Source organism: Pinus tabuliformis, chromosome Q, assembly GCF_031772625.1.
Source record: "Pinus tabuliformis cultivar Carrire ecotype Pingquan chromosome Q, CPIR1, whole genome shotgun sequence".
Classification (NCBI taxonomy): domain Eukaryota; kingdom Viridiplantae; phylum Streptophyta; class Pinopsida; order Pinales; family Pinaceae; genus Pinus; species Pinus tabuliformis.
In genome coordinates, this window is record NC_142296.1 from 689,219,326 (window position 1) to 689,235,284 (window position 15,959).

Consider the following 15,959-nt stretch of genomic DNA (forward strand, 5'->3'; position numbering starts at 1 on the left):
TGAAAATCATGTCAAGTTGGAAATAAAATTCGAGTGCCCTTCAAGACTAAAGAAAACTCAACTACTAGGCCCTTATAACTAGTTTGTACAAACTTATGTGGACCCTCCATAACTGATACTCCCAGTGGTGAACAATATTTTATTCTAATCAATGATTAATATAGCAAGCTTATGAGGGTTTCGTTTGTAAGGGAGAAGTTTGAAGTATTTCAAAATTTCAAGGTCTTCAAAGCCATATCTAAAAACCAATCTTACTGCAAATTAAAGTGTCTAGATAGGGGTGGATATTTTACATCAAATGAGTTTGATGATTACTATGAAGAACATGGAATAAGAAGATGATTCACCAATATAAACACCCCACAACCAAATGGAATGGTGAAAGATAAAATAGATAAGTACAACAAATGGAAAGAGAAACGTTGGATGTGAGAAATATTCCAAATACAATTTGGGTTGAAGTTGTTCATACAACAGTCCATATTATAAATAAGGCTCACTTTAGACCAAACAGTGACAAGACCCCCTATGAACTCTGATATGGAAAACCAACAATAAAAAATCACTTCAAAGTATTTGGAAGCAAGTGCTACATTAAGAAAAATTATGAAAATTTGGGTAAGTTTGAAGCAAGAGCTGATGAAGGGATATTTCTATGGTATTCAACTAAGAGAAAAGGCTACGAATGTTACAATAAAATATTATGCAAAATAGTTGACAACATTTATGTGAATATGGATGAGGAGTTACTTCTAAAAAATAGTAGTCGGTATTTATCAATCCATCTAATCAAATCAATAGTGGAGATGAAGTGGAACAACTTGAAGAATCAAGAGAAGAAGAAGAAGAAGAAGAGGTAGGGTGCTCTCAATCAAAAAACCCCTCAAGGTACATTTCAAAACATCACCCTATAATTCATATTTTTGGTACTATAGAAGTAGGAGTCCAAACTCAAAGAAGATTAATGAATAAATCCTATAAAAAATCATATTGTTATAATTTCCATGATTCAACCAAAAGATTTGTCTCATGAAAGCTAAGATAAATAGTGGATAAAATATATGAATGAAGAATTAGATCATATTGAGAAAAAATATACTTGGGAATTAGTTCCAATACCACTAGATAAAAGTGTCACTAGCACAAAGTGGGTCTTTAGGAAAAAATTAAATGAGGATGGACAAGTTCCAAGAAATAAGGCTAGATTAGTATGCAAAGGCTATGCTAAAGTTGAAGGAATAGATTTTGAAGAGACGTTTTTCCCTGTAGCAAGATTAGATTCCATAAGAATGTTCATAGAATTTGTATGTCACAAGGATTTCAAGGTGTAACAGATGGATGTAAAATCAACATTTTTGAATGGATAACTCAAAGAATAGGTTTATATAGAAGAACCTAAAGGTTTCAACTGTCAAACAATCCTAAATATCTATGTAGGATAAACAACGATCAGATTGCTTGTAAGGCTTAAAAAGATGGATGAATGATAGTAATTTGTATATCAAATCTAAAAATGATAATCTCTTAGTAATTTTCATTTATGTTGATGACATCATTTTCAGTAGTGATGTGGAATTACTTAGCTAAAACTTTGCTACTAACATGCAAACTAAATTTGAAATGTCTATTCTTAGGGAACTTTCATGTTTCCTTGGCTTACAAATTATACAATTAACAAAAGGTATATTCATTTCCCAAGGAAAGTACCTTAAAGAAATATTGAAGAAATTTGGAACGGAAGAAGGTTCTCTTGTTATTACTCCTATGGTCACTAGACTTAAACTCAATAAAGATGATGAGTCACTAGAGGTAAATCAAATAATGTTCATATCAATGATTCACAGCATCTTATACTTGAAAACCTCAAGACTAGACATTATGCAAGTTGTTGGTGTAGTTGCAAGGTATCAATCAGCCCTCAAACAAAGGCATCTCTTAGCTACCAAGTGAATTTTGAAGTATTTGAAAACCACAATGGACTATAGTCTATGGTATCCAAAGGGTCAAAACGTCTTATTAACTTTATACACAGATGATGATAAGGATAGAAGTGTGAATTATATGAAAATCACAAGTGGTGGTGCATTCTTCCTTGGAAATTGTTTGGTGGCTTGGTTGAGAAAAAGTAAATGCTTATCTCTCTTTCTAATAATTAGGTTGAGTACATAGCAGTTGCAACAAGTTGTACTTATATTTTTTGTATGAAACAAACATTACAAGACATGAAGGTAACTTATGATAAACTTATTCCCATTATATGTGATACCACAAGTGCTATCAGTATATAGAAGAACCATGTTCTTCACTCCAAAACTAGGCTTATACCCATCAAATATCATTTTTCTTAGAGAACAAGTGGCAAATTATATTGTGAGTTAGGAGTATATCTCAACAAAGGAATAAGTTGTTGATATATTCAATAAACCCCTTGCCAGCGAACTATTTGAGCATTCAAGGAAAACGTTGGGGGTGATGTGTCACTCTTCCTTTGCTAGCTTTATTTCCAGGCATAGAGGGAAGTTGTCCAAATATGTCCAAGGATAGTTGTATGGATAGCAAAGAAAAGAAGAGCCTGAGCTTAGGAGGAGTGTTCAAGTCCACATGAGTGTTACTAGTTTAGGGGGAACAAAGTGTTCTCTCAAAACAATGAAATTAAAAGTCCGCATGTTTCATTTTCATATTGATTGGTCTCAGTTGTTGTTGTAATTATGTTTAGTACAATTTTAAATCAGAAACCTGTTATATCTAGGGTTATTCATTAATCCCTTTAGAAGGATAATGATTAGCTAAAAAGGGAGTACTTAAAATATTTTTCGGTTGATGTCAAAGGGGGAGAGTAAGAAAACATTAGAGATGAGATGAAATGTGTACATATATATTGAATCTAGAGAGTGATCATACATTGGCTCTTCAAAAGCAAAGTGGGAGAGTGAGTAAAATGTAGCAGTTTCTTCAGCTTGACATGGGGAGTGTTTCCAGGTGGTGGTATTGTTATCAATGTTCAACAACTTTTGGTTATATTACCATCAATGCCAAAAGGGGATATTGTTGAACAAGTTGGTAGTTTCTGCCAATGATGTTAATTCTAGTCCTTGATGTCAAGTGATGACAAGTTCAAGGGGATCTTGTTGATGTTGTTATTTATGTGTTGATATCGAGGTTGTTGTCACGAACAAAGGTAATATATTAGAAGGAATTTATTCTTCAATTCCTTAGTTAAAATGAGGAAGATAATTAGAGTATGAAGTGGTGAAACTCAATAATAGTTCCAAAGGCCTGAGCTTTTGTGAGGGCCCCACCTTTTTTGGATTGACAAAAATTGATAGTAGAAGGAGAAAATCTCAAGAGGAATACAAAACAACACGATGAGCAATGAAGTGGTAAGGTGTTGGTAAGAATGCCTTGCCGCTAAGGAGATGGTGTTGGGCCTCATAATTGTTATAATTTCGTTACCTTATTTCTTAGTTATTATATTATTTTCCTAAGTCTTTCTTGCATTTAGAACATGATAATCTATGTAATATGCATTCTAGAATAATGTAATGTATTTCTATTATTTTATTGCCTCTGTGAACTGATTCGATCAAAAAATAATTATTTACTCATGGTTGGATCCTTATTTTGAACAGGAAAATATTGATGAGATAGCATCTCATGTTGTTCCTTGGATTGATCATAGAAAATTGGATAGCTTAATGTCATTAATCCTTGTTTGGAGAAAATTGGTTAAGGACAAGCTTCCGACTTGGTCATCTGGAAATATTAAGATTTCTTGTAACTTAAAATGAGCATCTTGAGAATCTTCAGATTCTCAGGATTTCTCTTCATCAAAAATAGATTTATTGTTATTATCCTCTACATTCATAGTATAAAGTGTAGGAATTGAGCCTTGAGAGAGATTGTTCAGTTGTAATATTTTTTACCTAAGTTGTGAACTTAAGAAGGCATTGATTGTAATCGATCCTCTATAATTCAATGAAATCTTTCACTATCCAAAGTTGATTTGTTGTGTTGATTCCTTTTATAAGGAAGCTTGATTCTGGTGATTTAGGCCTAATCCTAGAAGAAACATCGTCTTCATCTGTATCATTAAGTATGTGTTTTTTTCGTTCGTTTCAGTTATTTATTAGCTTAATCATTTTCAATTTACAATTGCATGTTAGTTAAGTAATTGTCAAATCGTATGTTTTGTTTTAAATAGAAATTGCAGTTGTTTGTTGTAGACTGGATTTACTTTAGCTAATTCATTTGGGATTGATGTTACTTTATTGTTGTTTCTTGTAGATTATCATAGGATCATTATTTTTTGTTGCTTAAATTCCTTTCAATAATATAAATTTGTAGTGTTGTTCTCTTGTTTTATAGCTGATGTTCCTTAGGTAATAGCTTTATGTTTGATAGTTTCCCTTTGTTGTTTCCTACATAAATTATTTAGGATTTGATGCTTTGAATGGCTTGTTTTAGTTAGAAGCAGAGTTCTTAATTGTGTTATGATTTGATTCCTTTATCATTGCAGTTTCATTTTCCATTAGGATAATATTGATTAGTCAAACCAACATTTCTCTTTCATAAACTATGTGGATAACCTTGAAATAGAAAGATGAGACCTCAGGTTGACAATCTAATGTGCAATAGTTAGTTGGTTCCTTAGGAACAACTAATTATCTCAACATTTTGGTGCCATTGTAGGGGAGGTTGTCAAAGAGAGTGCTAGTTGTATCCCTGAGGGTTGAGTATTAAAGATGGAAGATAAGAACTTGTGCACACACCCTAGTACAAATCAAGGCTTATGGTGGTGCCCGCCCCCAACTAATACGTTTAAGTTGTTTATTGTGTATGACTAGAAACAAACCCTAGGACTAGGAATCAAGTAGATATAGATTAGAAATATATCGTGAAAAATACTAAAATCCAAGGTCAATTTGGCGTTGGAAGAAAGACCTTCATAGACGAAACCATTTGCAAGGCAGAGTCTCAAGCGTCGGTAGGTTCCTGAATAGTATCTAGGAAGTGCTCTACTATTATTTCCCCTCAAGTAAAAGAGGCATTTTTTGTATTTAACGTATCTAGGAAGTGCTCTACTATTATTTCCCCTCAAGTAGAAGAGTCATTTGTTGTATTTAACATTGAGATTCATGATAAAAATTTAGGATCTGAGCAGAGCTTCCAAGACACACCTAATAAGCATATCAGTCCTTTTAACAAGGGCTAGGGGCGCTCTTGCAACCTAAGGGAAGGAAGAGGTGAGACAAGTGAACCATATCCTCAACCTTCTGAGAAAGAATATCCTACGACACCAGTTGTGAGAAGAGAAACTTAAATCCCTGACTTGAGCAGTGTTGTAAGACCCAGTCAACTTCCAAAACCTCATTAGCATACCAATTGTTTTCACCTAGTACCTCCTAAGTATGGGATTCTTGATGGTTATTCGAAGACCTTTGATCAAATGGAAAACTAGGTAATAGGGATGCAAACCTTGACCATAGAATATCCCATCATTTATCCACAGACTAGTTCACTAATGAAGGCTATCTTGCTTCAATATATTCCAAATTTTCATGGGATGGCCTCTGAAGTTCGAGATGAATTTATGTTTGAATTTAATGTTTTACGTGGAGGATATGATCATACTACTGACCCTATAAAATTAAAATTGTTTCCCTCTACTTTAAAGGGAGAAGCATTATGATGGTTTATGGAATTGAGGGGTAATATTATCAATTCACGGGATCAAATGAAATAGATTTCCTTACTAAATACCAAGATTGTTGTCGATCCAATATCTAAGGGAGGAAATAGATCTAATGGAAGAAATATTCAATATGACATCAAAAGAAGATGAAACCTTAGAAGAATACATTGAAATATTTCAATACAATTTACAAAGATCACCATGTACCACTTTACCTTGGGATATGTTGAAAACTTCCTTAATCAGCGGTATGAAAGATGAATGGATAGAAACAGTCAATTTAATGGGGCATGATGATATTTCTAAATAATAATATGACGATATTGTAAAACTGTGTATTATAAGTTCACGTGTGAGGACATGGACTAAGCTTGGAACTCACGATCCTCTCAGTAGATCTAACAGAGTTGTAGGAGGAGTTACACGAGTAGAGAATGGTAATATTTTAAAAATGATATCCTAAGTACACTAATGACATAGTTGGATGTTTTACATGTAAAACAGAAGCATACTGAAGCAGAGCAGTAATCATTCATGTTTTTTCCTTATTTTCATAAAAATAACAGTCATAAAGAATTTATGTTGGACATAGTCTAAATATGTGCTATCTATACCAAAGATCACTCGACCGACCGTTTCCCCTCGCTTACTAGATTGAAAGTTGTATTCGAGGAAGTTTAGGAAGAACCAAAGCCAGAATATTTCATGGCACAACAACAACAATGGCAGAACCACCCACCAGGTATGATGTAAGACCCTTCTATGTTCTTTTCTAGACAATTTTCTCAATAGCAGTTTCCTAGATTAACTTGGCAGGGTCAGCAACATTCTAGTACTACCTGGAAGCCTTAGCCATACACTTCATCACCCTGGACAAACTAGTAATTTTCTAGTCCTTCTTGGCCAAATCAACAATATCATGCACCCTCATGGAATAATTTACCAAATAACACATACCCTTCGCTTGGGAAAATCAACCTACGCAAGGGCCAATATGGTCTTGGAATTGGCAGTGCCCCACTAGACCTACCAATCAATTTGTGGGAACTTTTCCTCAACCATAACCACCACTACAACCCCCACTTCAAATACCCCCAAACTCTCCACCTCCATTATGCCCTCAGCTACCTACATAGCCAAATCCAAACTCGAACAATAGGTATGTGCAATTTTTAGAAATTTTGCAAACTCCAGACTATTGGCCTCCTTCTTTGGAATGTAATTAATTACGTTTAAGATTTAGGAGGACTTCCTTTGGAGAATATCATCCAAAGAATCAAGAGAAACCATAAAATGAAAATCTTGCTAAGGAGAAGCCTTTAACAAAACACTCTTCTCCTACCATAATTATTACTAAAACAAAATCGCCAAATAAAGCAATTAAACAGTAGGAATCTATTAATATTATGGATTTTTCTCCCCCATTCTTTTGAGAGATTAGCCATAGTAAAATCACATGTATATTCTGACTTTGATCTCATAGGGTAACTACAAAACTTATGTATCAAAATATGTCTCCTAGAGGCTATCATATAAATACCTACCTATGATTAAACCATTAAATATTTAAGTGTTAAGAAGCCTAGAAGGAAACCAAAAGATTCTCCTACATTCCATGTTCTTGGGAAACTCTTTGATCTTATTCTAGGAAATCATTTACCTATCAAATATTGAAATCCTGGAAACCCTGTAGTTACCGTCCAATTGCATGGGCATAACTTCCCAAACACCTGAGTGGACTTAGGAGTTGTTACAAATATTATAATAGTTGAAACTTGTGGCCTCCTTAGAATAAATATATTTAAACTGACTCTAATCATGCTGGAACTAGTTGATAGATCCATAGTGAAACCAAAAGGAACCTTAAAAAATATCAGTGTTTTTGTAGACTCTTTGGAATACCCAATGGATTTTCTAATCCTCAATCTAAAAATCAGTTGGAGGGACACCCTATGATATTAGGAAGACCATGGCTTGTCATCACATATGCATACATTGGGTGTCAAACTGGAAGCATGACCATCGCCAAGGGACCTACTATCAATAATCTCATTCTATATCCACCCACTAGACCTAGCATTCCAACTAACAATTCTAGATGGTTCCCTCCCAAATATCAAGAAGGATATTTACATTCTCCCATCACTATCGATAAAGCTCTTATCTTTAACATACACACTAAGGACAGCATAATTAATGGCTTTATTAACCAACCTTCCACTATAGGAAACCCAACATGTCAGATGCTAAAAACTATACTTGACAATGAAGCCCAAGCATATCCATTGGAGGATTTAAATAGTGAGCATATACCTACGACCGCAGTTCATAATAACATCCCCATTGAAATTGAACCCAACAAGATCTTGAATATTAACGCCAAACTTGATTACCTTCAGAGTGAAAATTTGATCCAAGTTCTTTCGAAATATAAACAAGCATTTTCTTAGTAATATTGAGATATGAAGGGCATTGATCCATAGCTGTGCACACACCATATCTATATTGAGAAAGATGCATGGCCATTCCCCAAACCAAAAGAAGATTAAATCCACACCTCAGGGACATAGTGAAACAAGAGCCTCAAAAACTTTTTGATGTTAATTTTATATACCCTATTTCTAGCAGTTAGTGGGTTTCACCATTGGTGGTAGTCCCAAAAAAGAATGGCAAATGGATAATTTGTGTAGATTACAAAGAACATAACAAAGCCTCGTAGAAGGATCATTTTCCTATTCCATTTGTAGACCAAGTCCATGATACTCTTTCCAAAAAGAAATATTTTTCTTTTCTGGATGGATTTAGTGGGTATAACCAGATCTAGATTGCTCTTGAATACCAAGATAAAACTACGTTCACCTATCCATGGGGAACATTTGCATATAGAGTCTTACCATTTGGGATGTGCAATGCACTAACCACTTTTCAAAGGGAAATTCTAAGCATTTTTTCTGACTTAATTAATGAAGGGATTGAACTATATATGGATGATTTCACCCCTTACAGTAATGATTTTGATAAATCTATACATAATCTCGAAAAGGTTCTTGTGTGATGTATAGCTACCAGGTTGTGTCTTAGTAATAAAAAATTCCACATGATGATGACATAGTTGTAGTTTTGGGACATTTTATCTTTGCTATAGGTATTCAGGTAGACCTAGCTAAGATCGAGGCAATTTTTAAACTCCCTACCCCTCGTATGGCAAAAAAGGTAGGTATTTTCCTTGGTTATGTTGGTTACTATCGTCATTTCATGGCACATTTTTCAAAAATTTCAGCACCATTGTATGTGTTAACTAGACATATGGAAATTAAATGGATTGATAAATGTGATATTGCTTTTACATATCTGAAAAAGTTGGTTTCAACAACTCATGTGTTGTTGGGACCAAATTGGAGTCTACCATTCCATATATCATCAGATGCATTAGATACGACGATAGGAGCAGTTCTCGGACAAGAAGAGGATAAGAAACCCTACACAATTTATTGCATTAGCAAAAACCTCACACCTGTAGAGTTAAACTATACTGTGAAAAAAAGAGTTACCGATTGTCATTTATGCTATAAATAAATTTTGTCATTATATAATAAGATATCCATTTTTTTTGTACACTGATCATTCTATAATTCAATATTTAGCTAAAAAACCTATTACCAATAGTAGAGTAACTCGCTAGTTACTGATATTGTAGGATTTTGACATTACTATAAAGGAGCAGCCAAGAAAAGAGAACCTTGACGCAAATTTCTTGTCAAGAATCCTATATGTTGTTGACTCTTTACTAGTGGAGGGAAAATTCTTGGATGAACATATGTTTTTTGTGATTGCCAAAATGTCGTTGTATGTTGATGTTGCAATTTACCTAGCAACTAGAAAACTACAATCGCATTTGTCATCCCAAGAAAAGAAGCTTATTATCCAAAACAATGCACAATTTTCATGGATAGATGGTTACCTCTTCCACACAAGGGTTGATCTTCAAATTTGCATATGTATTAGAGAAGACAAAATTTAGGATATCCTCAGGGCTTGTCATGATGAACCTTCTAGGGGTCATTTTACTGATCTAAGGACTGGACATAAGGTATTACATATGGGCTATTTTTTGCCAATGATATTTAAATATCCAAAGAAATATGTCCCAAGTTGTGACAGTTATCAAGGAGGGGTCATCCAATTGAGGCTGATGAAATTCCCCTTTAGCCACAGATTGTATTGGAACCATTTGAAAGATGGGAAATGGACTTTCTAAGTCCCTTTAATCCACATTCAAATTAGAGGACATATATTTAGTTTGTATAGACTATGTAACCAAGTGGGTGGAAGCGGTAGCAATCTTAAGGGCCACAAATGAAGTAGTTATCAATTTTCTATTTGAACTATTCATTCGATATGGGTTACCTCAAGAGCTTGTAATTGATGTGGGATCATAGTTCACTGCTCATAAAATTTCTTCCACACTGCAGAAATACCATATCAAACACAAAGTTACCTCTCCTTACCACACATAAGCAAATGGGTAGGTGGAAAGCACAAACAAAATCTTAGAGGTGATTTTAACTAAGAAAATATTTGCGAACTACTGAGATTGGGCCTCCAATATTCTTGAAGCCATATGGACCTATCAGATAATTTGGTGTAACACTACTATATATTCACCTTAGCAGCTTGTTTTTGGTAAGAAACATATCTTTCCAATTGATTTTAAAGTCGAGACTCTCAAAACTTATAAGGAAGTCAGACTGGTTCTTATGGAGGCACAAAAATAGTGCCTACAATAGCTCAACGAAATGGATGAAATGTGCCTTATTGCCTTACAACGCACAACCATATTTCAGCAATAGAGAGCTAAATGGCACAATCATTTGATTATAAATAAAACATTTCAGAAAGGGGATTAGGCATTGTTATATGACTCTAGATTCCAAGACTTTTTAGGTAAACTCCAAATGAGATGGTTGGGCCCTTACGAAGTTACTGAAGTTTATGATAATGGAATAGTGTTCCTCATTATGATTGATAATTTTGGAATTTCTTTCCCTTCAAATGGGCACCAACTTCGTCTATATCACTAGCCACTTACACGATAATCTTTTCTTCATGAAATTAAAAATGATGTGAATTTGCAGGTTGTGGCTGATCGAGAAAATTTCCCCATAGTCACAACCAAGTAAACTTTTTTTTAAATCTCTTTCATCATGTACATAATGTAAATAGTTTTTATCTTCTTATGGTATGTACGTTTTTTTTTACTTTGGTAAAACATTGTGAATACTTTTACAAAAACGAAATTATTATAATCTAATCAAAGTTGTTGTTTCCTTAATCACAGTTTTGTTTCCTCGGTCACATTTGTTATTTCCTTAGTCACATTTGTTGTTTCCTTAATCACAAATTTTGGTTCCTTACTCAGCTATTATTTCCTTATTCATAGCATCGGTCGTCATACTTGTTGTTTCCTTAACCACAGATGTTGTTTCCTTAGATGTGATTACTATTTCCCTAGTTTGTTAATATTTCTAATTATTTAGGGTAAGGAATATTTTAAGCCCTCTTTAGATATGATGGTTGGACAACTAATTTTACTAATGATTATCATAGGAGAATGTTTTATAGGAAATCGTTATCACGATTATAAACTTCCTTAATTTTTAACTCCCCTACTCTTGTAAGAAATCTATAAAAGTAATCATGATGCACTCCTTCTATCACCACTTAAGGAGCTTTCTTTCACTCTAATTTTTAATGATTCTACAATATTTTTTGAAAAATAAGTTTTGGAGAAAAAATTAGTGAGCTAAAAAGTAATTATTATAATATATTTCACACTATGCCTAAATCTTAAGGAGTTGATATGCCACCCCATTCACTAAGTAATATTTTATGATTAACAAAAGCATAACAAAGAAAAGTGAAAATCAAACAGAGGATAGGAGGTCTCATCACAAACCGAACTACCATGATCATAGGATCTAGTGGAGTGGCATTACCACTTCTGGTCACCAAGCTAGGGTAATGGCCTTTGGTATTCGGGTCAAAGGACAAGAGGTATCATCATGAGTCAGATTGTTCACCTCATTAGCCCCATTGAATGGCATTGTTATTAACTAGTTACCACGCCAGAACAATGGCCTTCTATAGATGCTTCATAAAAATAAAAATAAAAAAGTTATGAATATTTCCTAGTAAGTGGGATACTAGCATCTCAATGGATTGAAATGAAACCCTGTCAAGGCTATGGATGCCTACTGGAAATAGAGGACATGCTTGTGGTATTAAAGTAAATTTAACTATTACAACTTATGTTGCCTGTTTTGTCTCCTCAAAATTAATAGAGGAAGATTGTTAGATTTATTATGGAATTTTATGAAACCCTCCTAGGAAGTGGTGATTATGGTTGTTCATGAGACACTAATTATAATTCTACATATCAGTGATATAATCATTTCGTAAATTCAGTATTCTAATCAATTTTTTTCATTTTTTCCTCTCACGATACTCCTTAGGCGAATATTGTTTCCACCCATCTATCCTTCCTAAAAATATCTTCATGCCTTTATTTCACTCTCATACCCCACATATTATAATAATCAACCTCACCATTACACCTCACAATTAATAAATGGCTTAATCATTATCTCATGTGCCACAAATATCCCTCATCTTCCATTTTTATTTCTGACGGTTATCCTACCACACCTAATTAATACCACCATATCTCTTAATCGTGCCAAATATGCCAACCTATTAAAAGATTGACTGATGGCCATGGTATGTATTCAACTCTATTGGGGGGTGAGGTGGTACTAGTACATGATTTGTTACCCGAATTCCCAAAAATATCATTGCATGTTATGGTTGTTGAGTCCCTATATTATGTGTAGTGTTACTATATTTTGAATTTTTTGTTTCCAGTTACAAAATTTCTCCTTGTTGAAAATCCAACAATGGATGGCCATTCAGTACGTTATGAACTCGTTCAATTACATGCCACAGAGTAGGCATGCAACATTTTGGACCAAATAGGATGGTTAGAATATTTTGAATGATTACAAGGCTTTCATAATGAAATAGCAATGGAACTCATAAAGAATTTGGATAATGGTATAGCAATGGTAAAAAACATATAGGTACAGGTGAGCGAATGCACAATAGCAGAAGTCATAGGTTTTCCGACAAAGGGAGAAAAATGGTATGAAAGACATACTTCTCTCCATAATGTAGCTCTCTTGTTTCTAAACCCTGGTGAAGATTTGGTCAAGAAAGGAAAAGGGTATAACCCAAATTCATTACCAGAGCCATGGAAAGAAGTATAAGGTATCGCTAAGTGGTAGATTATCTTTGATGGAAGGTACGAAGTGGTGACGGGACGACATCTTAAACTAAAGGCATATCTAAGGTGAAAGGTAACTCTAAACCTTCCTTATATTCTCAACTCATTGTTGCATGAAACTGCTTCTAGGCTAATAAGATCGAAATACCAAGTCTCGGTCATTGCTCATCATTGGCTTATCAAGTTATTAGTTGTAAGAAGTTTGAGTTGAGCACAACAGAGCTTGGAAGGGCTCCTAGGAAACCCTAAGGCTGGGAAAAAAATTCCTTTCTTTAAGACATTTGGAAACATTTTAGTTAACAATGAGAAACTAGAAAAAGATAATGAGTACAATCTAAATAAAATTTTGACGACAGAAGATACCCCACACAAAACTGTACAAACTTCAAATCCTCAAAAACTTAGTAAAGTAGGGAAAAGAACAGCATCATTTCTAGCCTTGCTACCCAGTCAAAGGAGAAGGTCAACTAGGTTAATTAAGTTACAGCAAGGTCAAAGTTCTTTAGTGATCCAGGAGGATCTAGGAGGATCCACAAGGATGGATCTAGGAGGATTGATCCAGGTGGATCTCTAAAAAGTACCAATGGCATGGTAAGAAGTCTCAAAACTCAAAGTAGCATAATCTAGACAAACTTAGCATCGGACTGAAGGGCTCATCATCCTAATTCCAACGATGTGAATGGAACTCGAATTTGAGCTCATATGAAGAAGTTAGGGCAATTAAAAGTTCAATTTTGACTTGGACCAATGGCAGGAAGAAAAATGATGTTGCAGAACTTCAGCGAATGGGGAAGCACCATGTGGCAGGCCGCCATTGGCCCCACATTTCGTAGATCACAGAAGGAAGAGGGCTGTGATTAAATAAATCAGCCCCCGGCACTACCGGGTTGTGATTTACAATATTGCAATTTCATATTGGAGGCAGGTCAATGGTGAAGAGTTGGCCCCAAAGCAAAGCCAGAGTGCATTGTGATATCGCAGATCGCACATTGCAAGGAACAACAGTTACAGAATCGCCCCCCAGGCAGTCAGGGTTGCAATTGCAATACAATCGCATATCGCACAGTGTAATTCCCGTTATATATGTAACACCTCGCTCTGCCAATTGTGATATGTGATGGATCTCGGATGTGATACGGTTATGGGTTGTAGTTAATAGTTCCGTTGAGTCTATCGATTCATGGCACTGATAGACTATGGCTGTCATTGATAAAGCTGATAGACTATGGTTGTTGTTGATAAAGCCATCATTTATTTATGGCACCGATATACTATGGCTGTCATTGATAAAGTCATCGGGTTCGGGGAAATATGTTGATTCTCTATATTATTCTGTTGGTTAAGGAGTAAAGTGTTGATTATTTATATTATTCCGTTGGTTTAATGGATTCAATGTGAAACGGTATGTGAATTGTTTTCGATGGAGGTTTTTCCTTGTTCGACAAGATTGTTACCTGGATACTATTCCAGTCCCGAAACCCTCTGTTTGAAACAATCGAGAGCTGTCTTCAGAATAATATGTCGATTGTTGAAATGAACCACTCGCTAAACTTGTCCTTTGTTGAAACTATTCGGTTTATGGAGGAATCTACCCACCAGAATATAAAGTGGGCTATTCTTACAGTGAGAGGGGGGGAGTAGTAGAGAGAAATGTAGATTTATAGAGCAGAGTAGTGGCACCTGCTCCTGGCAGGTGGCTGGGACCTTTCCAGAAGGTGTAGAAATCCATTTTATTAGAAATGGGTGTTTGGATAGGCAATTTTGCACGATTTTCACCAAGAAGTCAGTGGTGCTATCTTTTTCTAGATTTGGGTTCTCCATTTGTCATCAATCTTCCAGATTGGAGGTATAAAGGTGTTTATGTAAAATCTACTTGTACTTCTTCTCTTTTCATACCATTTAATGAATGAAGGCCTCCTCACTATTGAGCAAGGCCCGGAGATGTAGTCCAAATTGGATGAACTCCATAATCAAATCTTCGTGTCTTGATATCATGCATGATTATGTATTTTTAAATTTGTTTTATATGCTTATGTTCCGTGGTTTTTAAGTGCTCTGTTATATGTAATTTAATAATGCATCCATAGAAAAAAAAAATCTTGGATCAAGTGGTATCATAGCAAGGCTTGGTTGATGTGAATTGCATGAGTATGCTAGCCAGAGATAAGCCTCAGAGAACTTGCATCACAAAGAGGAGACATGGTGGATGTTAAATCTCGTTGGGAAGAGAACAGGGCTTGTTGCTGTTAAGATTTGTGAATGTGAATGACCGAGTGTGCAGCCATGAATAATGGTAAAAAAATGCATGAGACCTTCCTACGAATGTCCAAAATGGTGGACATCATGTATGAAGTGTATGAGAAGAGAAGAGAGGAGGAGATAGATATATCAGAGAGCGATGTGTCATCCATGTCTTCCAGTGCTTATGCATCTTATTCATCGCCTTCCTCGAATGCAGAGATTAACTAGAGACTTCAAGAAGAGAACATTGAATTAAGAAGGCTACTGCGAGAAGAGAAAGATGAGGAGTGATTGAAGCTTTAGTTGCGAGCCCAGATGAGGCCCTAGAAGAGTTGAATCACAATGACTAGAGTCTTCAAGTAGAGCTTATTGAATTAAAGAGACTTCTATAGGAAGAAAAAGAGGATAAACAAAGGTTTCTATTCTAGTGGCAAGCCAATGAAGAGGCCTTGGAAAAGCTGCAGTGTGACCCCCATGAGGTAAAAAGTAATTCTTTGATTCTATGTATTTTTCCTGATGGTGATTTTGTTGTTTTTCAAAATCATACCACAGGAATCGGCTCCAAACTATTAAGGAGAATGGGGTATGAGGGGAAGGGCCTCAGCATTAATGGTCAGGGAATCATAAACCCCATCAAAGTAGAGGAATTACCCTGTCAGGCATGACTTGGGTATGTCAGGAAGGAGG